The following is a 13,462-nucleotide window of genomic DNA, read 5'->3' on the forward strand; positions in this document are numbered from 1 at the left end:
TTGTTTGCAAAGCAGTGTAATTGGTTTAGGCCCGGAGGCTAGGGAAAGAGGGAAGTGGGGTGGGAGGGGGTGTAACACCCTTTGGAAAAAGAAAAAATAGGCGGGGCCAGGCGGGCGGGCTAGGGGTCTAGATGGGAACCTCATAGCCGGAGAAGGCTGGGGGCGGTGGCGTCGGAGACTGGGCTTAGAGACTTTGTGGGCTAAGTGACCCCGGGGTCCCTCCCCAGAGGTACTTGCCACCTTCTGAGCGCGGGCTGCGGCCCAGTCTCGCGCCCCTCCTGCTCTCCTTGCCCCCTCCCTCCTGATTCCTGACCCAAAGTTCAACCCCAGGAGACTGGAGAATACAGACTTTTTTTTCTTTCTTTCTTTCCTCCTGAGCTTCCGACTAGAAAAGGGAAAAAGCCCCACTTTTGCTTCGTCACTAGAAACCGGGTCATCTGAGTCAGCCGAGCCAAGTGACGTTAGGCCGACCCGGGCTCCCGGCTAGCAGAGCGGAGGCGCTGCCACGAAACTCGTACCTGCGGCTAAGAGCAGGTGAGTCACAGCACCAGTTTATATCTTTATGACATAACTTTTTTTTTTTCCGCCTCGTTCCGCTCCTCTCTCCTGTCATCTGTAGCGACCATAAAGAGGAAGCAACTGAGAGCAGATGTCTGTGTGATAGGGCAGGCGGACCCAAGTCGGGCCGTCCTCCCTCTGCCGGGCTCCTCCTCCCGCCCCCCTTCAGCAGCTTCAGGGACTGAGCTGGAGACGACCGTCTGGTTTCTGATAGGAAAAGGTCAGGGGGAGGGGACATCTCCCATAACACGCGCGTTAGCTGGGAGAGCAAGGGCCTGGGCGCGGGAACGCGTGTGCACTGCGAAAGAGGTGCCAGGCAGAAGCCCGAGACTGCCCGCAGCGGCGCTTGGTCCTGTGACCCGGAGGGTCCGGGCTGAGATCTCAGGGGCTCACTTGGTTCCTAATCGGTCCTGGACGTCGGTGGGAGAGTCTCCCCAACGCAAAGTCTCTTTACTCTCCTGAGGCCCTGGGTGGTGGATTGCCCACTTGTCCTAGGAGAGAGAACACTGAAGTGACTGGGTGATAGGCAATGAGTTGGTGATAGATTGGGAGATGGTGCGTGTGTTTCTGAGTGTGTAACCGTTTGTGTATTTCTGAGCACGTGTGACTGAGTGTGTTTGTTTCTGAGTGTCCTGTGACCATGTGTTTGTTGTACTGCCTGTAGAACCACTAGGTTTCCTTAAGTAACAATAAAATAAAATCTAAAGTAATTAAGAATCCGCAAAATCTTCTTGTTTTGCAAAGTTTTAAAAATGCTATTAATCTCATTTTAAGAAATGTGTTTTAACTTGTCTTCCAAACAGATACCTTTTTCCCTGTGCTTTGTTCTTTTCAATCTCTTCTACTTGAAATCTGGCAAGCGAATCACTTTAAATCCCTGAACCAAACAAATCTCTTAAGTCAGCAGGGGAGCAGAGAGGGTGAAGATGTGCAGTTAAGGAAATAAAAAAGATAAAAGCATTGGATTACATTTTTTTTTTTTTTTTTTTACAAAAAGGGTGGGGGATAGAAACGTCACATAAGGAAAGGAAGGAATGAAATTAAATCCACCTGGACCTCAGGAGGGCAGGAACCCTCCCTAATGCAGCCTTCTCCTGTGACTGCAAGTTGTCCCATCAGTTTGTGTAAATGTATCTGCGAATTGTGTGTCAGAAACTAATTCTTTTTTGCAAAGTTCCCATCAGCAGCTGACTTTAGTTCCATTTGTAAAGTACATGGATGCTCAGCTTCCTCGGCCTGATCTGGGGGACTTTCAGTGCTAATGAGCTTCCTTGTTCCTTCTGGAGGTGATTCTCCAATACCCTCTTGGCTCTCCAATAACACGGAGCAAGACTAGGGTATTTTCTACCGAGAGTAACAATTTATAGATAGTAATAGCTTTTATAGTGCACCAAAAAGCTGGTGCTTTAAGCAGGGGAAAAACACTGTCACCTTAAATGGGGGATCAATTACAATATTAAATATTCTTTTAGCCCACTTCCCAAACCTACTAAGTCTCAAATTTTCAAAAACAAAACAAAACAAAACAAAAAGTTGTCTTAGGAAAAAAAAAAATCCACTTTTCATAGCATGATGGCCAAAGCGGAATTTCTTCTAGGCTTCTTCAAAGCCCAAGACTGGTGATGCAGAATGGACTCTGACAGCTTCGGAGCCTTGATCCAGCTCAGGGATCCCAGGTTCGCGGCTCGCGGCCAGGGGGATTTCAACAAACACAGCGCCTCCTGTCGTGGAGAGGGAAAGCTGAATTTTCCCGCAGGCGCCTCCAGGGAGCACCGCCAGGCGATACTGGACTCTGCATGCATCCCACAGCCAGGGAGTTAAGTTCTTAGAGCTAAGGCCAAGATGGAAGGAGAGATGGCAGTTCGTCCAGCTCTCAGCCTCTCTCCATCTCAGTGGCCACATTGCAAGATACCTAACACATTTAGGAGGTGAGGTTCTAGTGTACCCAGATGCCAGCCAGTCACTTTCCCCGAGGTTTAAAAGCGAATCAGCAGGGTCGTGTTAGGTCTTTGACTTGGAAATGCATACATACATACATACATACATACATACATACTTCCATGCTGCTGTCTGGGAGTTGCTGGCCAGTCGGTAGCCAGGTCCCGCGACTGCAGCCTGCTCTTTTCGAATCTCTTTTCCCAAATAGGCACCTACGCTATTGCAAACTGTGCTTGGCAAGGATTGCGCTGCTTTTTGGAGGAAACCAGGCCTGTCTTCAGCTCTGGGGAGGACGGGTGTACTTGGGGCAGGGTACCCACGAGGGCAGGCACGTGGCGGCTCCTGGGGTGTTCTGGGTTAAGCTTGCCTGTGTAAGGACAGGTCTGCGACAGCCCGGGGCGGTCCAGGTTGCGGGGAGGGCGGGCTCCTCAAGTGGAGGGAGCCGCGGCAGTGAGGACTGTAGGGTGCGCGGGTACTCCAGGTGGCCGCCAGCGGAGGAAGCGGCTCCGCCCTTCCCGGAAGCTGCGCCTGCTACACCCATGGGGCCAGCTCCCGAGGCAGTCCCGCAGTACCTGGGCGGCACTGGGTCCTTCGACCACGCTGGGCTGCCTCAGCTTACACTTCCCAGCAAGCTCTGGCTGGGAGCCCCTTCCTTAGATATTCTCCAGACAGGGAGAACCAGAGGGCGACGACGGCGAAAGGTGGAAGGAAAGGCCGCGGGCTCGCGCCTCTGGCCCAGCCCGCGGCCTCTCGCGGCGGCGGGGTCCTTCCCATTTAGCAGGACCGCAGGGTGGGCAGAGAGCAGGGCCTGGGCCGGTGGGGCTCTGCGGTGGCCACTCGAGTCTATCCAGTGCTTCCCTCTGTGGCTGTCCTTCGCCTGTCCCCTTTCCTTGCCTACCCTTCCCTGGACGGGGTTGTTGTCAGGTGGCGGCCGCAGCAGCCCAGCCGTGCTTGGTGTGGAGTGGTCCGAGTTCCCCCGCGGACCCCCACCCCTCACCCAGATAAGAAGCTTAAGTCCTCCTTCTGCAGGGGAGAATCGGATCCAATGAAACTAAGACCTGTGGTCGTGAACGCGGTTCAAAGCCGACCCCAACTGGGACCCGGCTTAGCTTAGAAGTGAGGAAGGCCTGGGACGCTGGACACAAGGGGTCACACCTGCGTGTGCCTGGCCTTCGCAGTTGGATGTGTGCGCCGAGCTGGGGAAGGGGCCAGGGAGCCGCGAGATGGCGGTCCCCCGCGAGAGAGAAGCATGGGCGGGGCCAGGGTTCGAACTCCTTTCCTTCGCTGCCTTCTTTTTATTTTTCTTCCTTATACCTTCCTTCCCCTCTCCCTTCGTTCCATCATTAAATCTTTAAGGGATTAATTCACAACTCTGTAGTAGATAGGGGCCCTGGGACCACTTGACGGGCCTTTGCAGGCAGTTCTGTACAGAGTCCTATCCTGTAACCGGCCTCAACCCTGGCTGTGTATGCATGTGCTTGTGTCTGTGTGTCTTTGTGTGTAAAAGCAACGCATAAACATAACCAGGGCTTTCCCTTATTTTATTGAAGCAAACAAAACCAGCTACTGGGTTTGTCTTTTCCCCTACTGCTGCCTGAGCGCCACCGGGTTTCTGAGCTGCCGGGGGCGAGGACCTAGCTCACCCGCAGCCGGATGTCGGAGCCGGAGCTGCTCCCCACCCGGCCTCGCCCGCGGGCGACAAAACCGTCCCTCTGGCCGTGAGAGAGCATGGCCTTGCCAAAATCAACTCGCATTTTCATGTATTCAAATGAGAAAGATTGAGAAGGGCAAGTTCCCCTGCTGGGCAATCGACAGCATTGGAAGGAAGAAGTGCCCCCTGGGGCCTCGTGGAAACGGGAACCAACCTCTCTCGAGGCCCCGGAACCGATACGGCGCCCCCTCCAAGGCCTGGGTCCCCGCGACCGCGCGCATCTCCCGATGTCTGTGGCCCCCGAGTTACTGACTGTTTTGTTCACACCGGTCAGCGCTTGTTGGAGGACATGCTCAGCCCCAGCCAGTCCCTCCTCATCCAGCCCCTCCTGGGGAGCGCGGTGTCTGCTCTGTGCTGCTGAAAGGATCCTCAGGCTTTCCGGCTCTACTTTAAAAACTCTAGGACTAGGGTCCTAGGGGAGGGACTGGCAATACACGCTTCACACAAAGAGTTGGAAAATTAGAGGGAAACGTGACACCTCTTAGGTATCCGTTAGAGCAGAAAGGACCTGAGCAGCTGAGGTCCTACTGGATGCCACAGACTTGGCAGGGTGCTTGGATATCCTGGCGTTTCCCCACCTGCTGCTCCTGTGTGCAATAGCTGGGAGACTGGAAACCTGGGCGAGGGTAGGTCAGGACCTCCATTCCTCTCCATCAGCAGAAGCCCGCGTTAATGCAGAGCAGTGATGGAAGCTGAGGAGCTTGGAAAAGTCAACTATTTCATATCCTGCCTTAAAGCTGTAGCTTAAATCTAAATCCTTCCTGAAGGGTCGACCAGTGTTTAGCTTCTCCTTCCTAGGCCAGCCAGCCCCCGCCAATCCACTCGCGCCCCTCCCCACACACACCCAGGAGCTTTCCCACGATCTCTCAGTTGTCCCTGGTGGTTGAACTTTGGCTATTCATATGTGATTACCCTCAAATTACATAGTGCTATTTAACAGATGCTTTAATAAAAAATCATATGTCATATCCTACACTTAGAAAGAAAATAAAAATATATTCTGCCGGTAGTTTTTCATTGTATCAGTTTTCTGATTTCCCCTCATATTTTGAAATTATGCTTTGGACTCCTTGACTAATTTACTGGCATGCCTAGAGGGAGGTTACCTTCATTACTTAAAATTAAAATTCGATTGGAGAGCACTGTTGGGTGGCTGTTTCTGGGACTTCCAACAGCTGTTCCAAGAGCTAACATCAGAGGAAAGTTTTGTTTTAAGAGTTGTGCATTTGCGTGAAGTGTTTTGATTTTTCTTGTTCTGTGGACCACAGAGCAAAACTACTGCTTCTAAACTAAGCGCTATGAAGCAGCCTCCTTGGCAGCATTTGCTTTTGCTGGGTTACTAGAAAGATTTTCAGGAACTCTGGTTACTTTCTGAATGTTGTAATTTTGGATGCCTACCAGAATCATGGATCAAACTAAACAAATGCAGCAGCTAACACTGGACACTACCTGTGGTGGAAGTCCAGAGCAACCTCCTGGAGTTCCTGTTAAAACGTTTCAGCCTTTCACAACCAACTGAGCCCTGCCCTCCTAAGGTTCACACCTTGCTCTGGATGCCTTGCTATGTTTTTATCACACACCGACAGCAAATTCTATTTGTTTCTTTTTCATTTTTTCTCTCCCTTACTGGTCTAGTAGCTCCTTGAGGGCAGGTATGGCTGTGGTTCCTGCTGCCAGAGCAAAGCCTGTAGCATAGTAGACTTTGAATAAAGATTTGTTGAGTCAGTCAACTGACTAGCCCATCCCTGAGACTGGCCAGGTTAGCTTCAGTCAGGGAAGAATTCATGAGTCTAGACACCATATCCACCACATCCAAAGTCCCCAAGTGAGAGGACCTGAGGGACTTGATTCAGGTGCACTAGGAAAACAAAGGTTTTGTGGAATGAATGGGCCGATGGACTGAGAGAAGAATTGGATGGGAAAGATGCTCTGGCACAGCAGACAGGGTCTCAGACATCTGAGAACATTGAGCTTCCAAACCCGTTGGGTCTGGCTCTTCCTCTGTCAACCACGCCTCATTTTAACCAGTATTATCAGGTGGCATAACAAATAAATGCTCCCTTTCCTGGGCACCTGGACATGGGCGGAATCAGTTGCTCGCTTTGCCCATATAGGACAGTCATCGTGTGACCCACAGTCAAATATTTCACTTTTCCTCGCTGTGAAAATGCAACAGCCACACCTGTCAACAGCAGATATTGACTAGAAGTTGAAGAACCCCATGAATTTTCCGTCAGGCAACACTTTTCACCAGGAGCTGGAAAGGAAACATCGGTGTTTAAATAATATGTTTAAATTGGCAAACAAATAAAGCCGAGCCCACGTTGTGAGAAGGAAAAGCCTTGCACTAGAGCTCTTTATTAGTCCGAGCCTGCGCGCCCGGCTTAGAGCGCGCTGAGTGTTCGTTCCGGCCCCTGCTGTGGGGGGCGCCTGGGGCTCTGCGCGCCTGCGGGGCGGGTTTTCGCACCGAGCGTCACAGAGGTGATCTTTCTCGGTGCCTGCCTCTTAGCTGGCCGCGGCGGAGACAGCGCACTTGAAACTACCAGGCATTGACCTTAATTGCCTCTCTGTCTTGTATCATAAGATATAGAGTGTTTTATTCTACCTAAGATACAAAGTATTTTATTCTACACACTTTCCATGTGTAATGTAACGATTTCCTTAAAGGATCACCAATCTCAGAATCTGCAGTGTTGTGGAAATGTAATAACTGGAGACCCCTTCTGTCATTTTTTCATCCTTAAATTTGAATTGCCCCGAAATAAAATGCAGGAGTTGGGGGAGACGTTACAAGAGTAAACATGCCTACCTCCTCTTCTGGGCTGCTATCACTTGAGAAGCCACAAGGCTGTGCGGTCCTCCGGCCGCATCTGGTGTCCTCGATGTTCCTCCCACCCCCACTCTCCCACCGGGTGGATGTGGGGTTCAGCTGTGGCCCCGATGCGGCGGAGGATCTGCACCCCAACCTTCCTGCTTTCAGGTCCTCTTCTCCAAGCTACAGCTTACCCAGACCTCAGTCACCGCGGTCAGGGAGAGGTGGTCGGAACTTGGATCAAGCCTCACCCACCTTAGAGACTCAGGTTTTGAGTTTTAGCAGATCTGGTGTAGATTTGTTTTCTTTCAAATGCTTTCGAGGATGCAGTTGGTGGCGTGGATCCCACTCTTCTCGCGCCACTGGCCGCCTCCCGCCAAAATACCTTCCATTGTGAATTGCTGGTCTCCACTGACCTCCTCATGACCCTCCCCCTACACCCCCGCCAAGAAAAGTGGTTTCAATAAATAAATCCTGGTGCTGGGGTTAAAGGTCAGTTTACACTGGAGCAGGAGCTTCACAAATTCCTGCAGGTGCTGGATGGGAATAAACCACCATCCCAAGAGATGACAGAGAGAGAGAGGAAGTGAAGACTACAGAAGCTGTGTGGAGATGCGGACCCGGTGTTAAGATTAGGGTGGGGCAGCATGGTTCTGACATTGGCAGCAGTGCTGCCAACTTCTAATATGCTAGGGAACCCAGCCAGGCCCTCTATGCCGCCGTTTCCTCTTTTCCCAAGTGAGGAGCTTGGACCCGATGCCGGGTTCTGGCAATCGTCAGTTGTAGGAACAAAGTCTGGAGTAGTGGCTGACATGAGAGTCAGCCCTGAAGACCTCACCCAGAGAAATGAGGAACCTGTGTGAACCTAAGAAGGAAACCGCTATGGTGATTGTGGTGGTGGGTGGCTCAGCTCCAGAAGTGGTGAAGCGACTTTCCCGAAGGGGAGGAAGGCTCTGGGATAATTGATACCGCAAACATTTCCTTCCTTTTGCTGAATATCCAGGTTTGTGGTGTATGTTTTATGGTAAATTTAGGGCAAAAGCTTTCCTCTTTTTCACTGCCTGTCGTCTCCAAAGACAGCAGCAGCAGAAGAGAGAGACCAACCTGTCCTCCCAATTTCCAAGCCCAGGCAAAGCCTCCTCAGGGAGGTGAAGGCTCAGCACTCTGCACACTCCTCTCCTTAAGGCTGGCAGGCTCAGGCCACTCGTTTCTGAGGTTGAAGATCTCTGAGACTTTTTCTCATTAGACAAACTCCATTGGGGCGTATTCCTTGCAATCGACAGTGCAGTTGGACATGTTCAATGCAATTCCAGCTTGGAATCAGACCTGGATTCCAATCCAGATACTGCAGGGGACTAGCTCTCCCTGAGCCTCAGTTTTCCCACCTGTAAAATGGGCGTGGGAGTACCCACCTCATACCAGTTGAGTGTAGATTGAGTATGCAATAAGTGGTAACAAAAAGAGCCTTCACAGAATTCTGGGAGCCTGGGTGGTGCTGGATACTGGGACATGTAGTGGCAGGTGCTGCTGACCAGGTGTGCCTCCTGTGCTTCGCCTTCTAGATCTTTTGTATGTTGTCACCATTCCTTCTCTGCATTGTCGCAGTTCCTCCAAGCTACAGTCCAGGAGGAGGAGGGAGCTCTCCCATGGGAACTGGACCGCCGGGGGGCGGAGTCTCAGTGTCCACCAGGACCCTACTGGGAATTTCCTAATTTCCTTGACTGGCAGAGCCACTCTTCACCCAGTCAGTGATGGATGACAAAGGAAAAGCACTATCCGAAGGAGATCCAGAGACAGCATCAAGCTCACATTAAGGACCTTCTGGGGGAAGGTGGTTCAAGGGGACAGGAGATGAGAAGTCTTGAACCTCCTACCCTTTAGGTCCTGCTCAACCCAACTGGGGTAGCAGAACACATTGTCCTTTCCTCCCCCTAGGCGAGAGAGAGGAAAGATGCCTCCCCAAGAGTCTGCCTGTGCCTTTCCTGGGCTCCTGAGAGTATCGTCGGAGCCCACCTGAATTTACTAGCTGGACTTGTAGGCATTGGGTGTCTGGGCATGCCTCTCTCAGAGACCCCGATCATCACCCTGGCTATGTGTACCTCAGGCAAACACGGGTTGTGGTTTGGATCTAGGAGGCACCCAGGAAGGAGAGGGGAGATGAGGAAGAGGAAGAAAATGAAATCTGGGCTTCTGAGAGGCCAATCCATCCTCAGCACCTGAACTTGGGGAGAACTGAGATGAGAAAGCAAGACTCTTGATTTCACTTAGACATTTTCTCCTTCCTCCTCTGCCCTTCTCATGGACAGTTAGGACCACTTATAACTCATTTAGAGAAGTATACTTAGACATTTTCTAAAATCCTCAAAACTCAAGACATCAGTACATCAAGGAAGCTTTAGTTGCTGTCTTCAAAAATTATTTGATTTAAATTCCCTAAAACTTTTTTCCTGGGAGTTGAAGTCCATCTGAAATGAAGCAAGCATGCTGGGTTTACGGTGTATGCTTCAAATATTAAAGACTTAAATGTTACCTCGCATGTGCAAGAAAGCTTAGTGGGATGCTAAAGTTTAATTAAGACAGACAATATAGTCTGTGAAAAGACCAAATCACAGAGGGGTTTCAGTGATTTGTCTGCTCAGATATAGGTATGTCTGCTCAAGTGAAGACCAGAAATTGATTAAACTCTCCTACTGACGAAGTTTGGAAGGGCTGCAGTTCAGTTGTGGATCCAGGACTCTTTCATGAGAAACATCACACAAATTTTAGACAGAGTTTGGATGGGCTAAGAAGGTCCTGCATACCAGCTTCGGTAGGTTTCTGAATTCTGCTTCACTCAGTAATCAGAATCCAGGTGAATAAAATAAAATATTTCCTTCACTGGAAAACAGAAAAACAACACATCTTCAAAGCTTATTAATTTTTCTTGGATTGGTATGTGGGTGAGTGAGTATGGGGGAAGTGGGATCATACACAGAAGTCTCAGGCAGTGATCTCTGGCTAAATGCAGCTTCTGTTTTTACAGCTTACTTGGGAGAGCTGTTAGTTTTTCTAAGCGTAAACCAGGCATTGGTTCTCTAAGTTCAATGTTTAGGCTACAAAGCACATACAACAGTCTTACATATTTACCTTCAGAAAAGGAATGGCTCTGACCTAAAACTCAGCAAAATCTCTAGTGTATTACCGTAGCTGGAGAACATCTAAGCAAAGCCCTTTGGAGATGTAACGTGTAAATGGAATGCTAAACATTAGCCACTACCTCCAAGAAAAATAAATCCTTAATTCCTGGCCAAGTACACCTGCTTTGGACCAGGCTCATTACTGTTATTTGTATCTTTTCTTTTTCAAATGGATAGTTTTATTCACAGTTTTTTTTTTTTTTCTTTCTGCTCAGTGCTTGCTATTTTTATCCTGCCTTAAGAGTCCCGAGGTCATGCCCCAGTGACAGACTTCCAAGGTGCTCTGAAGAAGAGTGGTAGCTGACTTCCCAGGGGTCCATTCCTGAACTCCATAAGCTTAGATGTTAGAACCGCGTTGGAGTTTGGAATCTGGAGGGAAGTCTGGCAGATGTTAATTAGGTTACCATGGGGAAGGTGGGGTGAGTAGGTGCTTGAAGAAGGCTGGAGGTAATCAATGCCAGAGAAGACCCTAAGGCAATGGAAGCTGTCTCAATATGTTCATTTCTGTGGATCAATGGCAGTACAGGCAACTTTTGGTAGGGGACTCTGCTGGTTATTCTCTGTTATACTCTCCAGCTCCCCGCTTTGCCTAGTTCTCTATGGACCACATTACTTAGTCTTCCTTGTCTTTGGACTTACAAATGGGTTTGACCAATGGAGGACAACGGTGCAGGACTGAAGGGCAGGAGGGTAGAGTGGTAGGAGTACTTAGGCCTCCTACTTTCTCCCTGCCTCACTGTGGTTTTGACCTTTACTTCCTGTCTCTGTCTCTACAGTCCCATCAGCAGCTCATCTTCCACAGCTTCAGCTCTCACCAGGCTCTGTTAACACCTCCTTTTCCCCCCTTGCCCCTTCAGATCAAAAGTATTAATACCTTCCTAATATTGCTAGACCTTGAGTGACTCATTTTCTCTTGTTAATTCCCTTTAATCCCACCTTCAAATTTTTTCCCCCAGGAAAACCCTTTCGAGTGTACCATCTGTTTTCCTTGGGGCCTTGACTGATAAGGAGAGGAACAAGGATTAGTGGAAGTGAGGTATGGTGTCTTCAGTTCTTTCCAGTTCATCCTCATCTTGTAACTCATCAAAAGACTCTACTCCTTCCATGTCACCATCTTGGAGTACAGCCATGAAGCCTCCAGGATTTCTGTGGTGGCTGGTTTCTACAGGAAAGGCTACCTATGGGTCTAGCAGGAAAGCACACTCTGAGTTTATTTGCACTACATTTGCCATTTTAATTTGCTGATTTACATTTGACATAATCGTTAAAGTAACTGATGCTAAAATAAAATATTGATAGTATCAAGTTTTTTTGGCCCTCAGTGAACTGAGCTTTGCTATAAATCAAGGACTGAGACTTTTGCTAGTGGTGAGTTGTGTTAATAGAAGCAGACACTAAACTAGGTCCAGTGACTGAGGGGCTCATGGGAAATGTCCTTGTGTGTTCCCCAAGGCCTCAGCATCTTTGGCTCCTCATCTCTAGAACATTAAGTCTAGAGCTCAGTCTTTTTCAGGTCTGTGTCTGGCAACAACTCAGTCTTGACTAGTGCTAAACCAGTGACATTATTTAGGTGTGACCATCAATGAGAATTCTGTGTGCCAACATTGTGCTAGATACTAAAGATACTAAACTGAGGACAAGATTCTGCCTTCCAAAGATTAAAACAATGTTCCAATATTATTATTTGAACATTTTGCATACTTCTATGTCGGAAAAGTTCATAAAAGTGGAATTTCTGGGTTAAAATACATGCAAGTATTTAGTCTTTTTTTTTCCTTTTCTTTTTTTGAGACAGGGTCCTGCTCTGTTTCCCAGGCTGGAGTGCAGTGGTGCAATCATAGCTCACTGCAGCCTTGGACTCCTGGGCTCCAACAATCCTCCCACCTCAGCTCCAAAGTAGCTAGGACTACAGGTGTATGCCACCATGCCCACCTAATTATTAAAATTTTCTTGTAGAGGTGGAGTCTTGTTATGTTGCTCAGAATGGTATATTTAAGCCTTTTGAGACATTTTGCTATATGACATCTAGCAGGATGCCGTCAGAAATCTGTGAGTAATGCTGTTTCCTCATTCCCATGCACACACTCTATTACTAACTTTGTAATTTGATTGATGAAAACTGCAAAACATTGTTTTAATTTATATTTATGAGATTAGTTGAGTTGAATATTCTTATATTTCTATTGGCCATGATATTTCTTCTTTTGGGAACTGCCATTCATACCTTCATTAGCCAATTGAAAATTTGGAGTGGCTACTTTGCATCCACAGAATACTGGTCCTGTGTCTGCTATAAGTGTAGTAAAATTTTTACCAGGTTTTTATTTGCATTTTAATTTTATTTTTTAATGCCTAATGCAGGTGTTTCAAAAATCGGTATTTTTATTTATAGTTTCTGCCTTTTATGGTTTAGTGCTTACAAGTTTTTTGTTGTTGTTGTTGTTGTTTGAGACAGGATCTTGCTGTGGCACCGAGACTGGAGTCCAGTCATAAGATCCTGGCTCACTGCAGCCTCGACTTCCTGGGCCTAAGCAATCCTCCTACCCCAGCCTCCCAAGTAAATGAGACTATAGGTTCATGCCACCATACCTGGCTAATTTTTTTGCCAGGTGAGACAGGGTTTCACCATGTTGCACAGGCTGGTCTTGAACTCCTGGTCTCAAGTGATTCTACTGGCCTTGGCCTTCCAAAGTGCTAGAATTACAGGTGTGAGCCACCAGTGCTTACAAGCCTTATCTGCACAAAATCAAAATCTTTCATCCAGTTGGAACTTATTTTGTGCACAATATGAAGTAAAGACATGATTTTAGTATTTGTTTCCCAAGTATATAAACCTTTAGGTGGGCCCTAATTGTGAGGAGACTCAAATTCTCTTTGGAGAACTGTGTTTGGACTTTGCTCTGTGGTGATACATCAAAGGTGTGGGAGCTGGAAAGTCACACTGGCCGTACTTTCATTCATGCTGTAGTGAACTACAGGGGGTTTCAAAGCTGGGTGGCAAGGGGACTGGTAGGTGGTGGTTGGAAAGTGGCAAAAGCTAGAGGAAATCATAGTGTTTCAATGACTATTGAATGATTTTATGCTGCTCTTTTGAGTCTAATTGCCCTCTCTTTAAGATGGTACTAGAAGTGTTAACATTTCCATATGAAGTCATTACAACGTCAACAAGTTTGAAATACCTTTAACTCAATAACTAACTCCTCCTCCTCCCACTTCTTCTGTCTCCCACTCTCACCTTTTTAAAATGAAACTAGATCTGCCAGGCAC

At 48.3% G+C, this 13,462-nt stretch overlaps 1 protein-coding gene across 1 annotated transcript in view; it reads left to right on the forward strand.

The window, feature by feature from the left end:
- The first annotated feature begins 141 nt into the window (after positions 1-141).
- TTC6 (tetratricopeptide repeat domain 6) overlaps positions 142-13,462 on the forward strand; it is a 234,798-nt gene continuing 221,477 nt past the window's right edge. Inside the window, exons 1-2 of the mRNA XM_073010817.1 lie at positions 142-534; positions 11,152-11,231. The gene's annotated coding sequence lies outside the window, so the exon portion shown is untranslated. The remainder of the gene's footprint in view (positions 535-11,151; positions 11,232-13,462) is intronic.

This window comes from Chlorocebus sabaeus, chromosome 24 (genome assembly GCF_047675955.1).
Source record: "Chlorocebus sabaeus isolate Y175 chromosome 24, mChlSab1.0.hap1, whole genome shotgun sequence".
In the NCBI taxonomy this organism is placed as follows: Eukaryota; Metazoa; Chordata; class Mammalia; order Primates; family Cercopithecidae; genus Chlorocebus; species Chlorocebus sabaeus.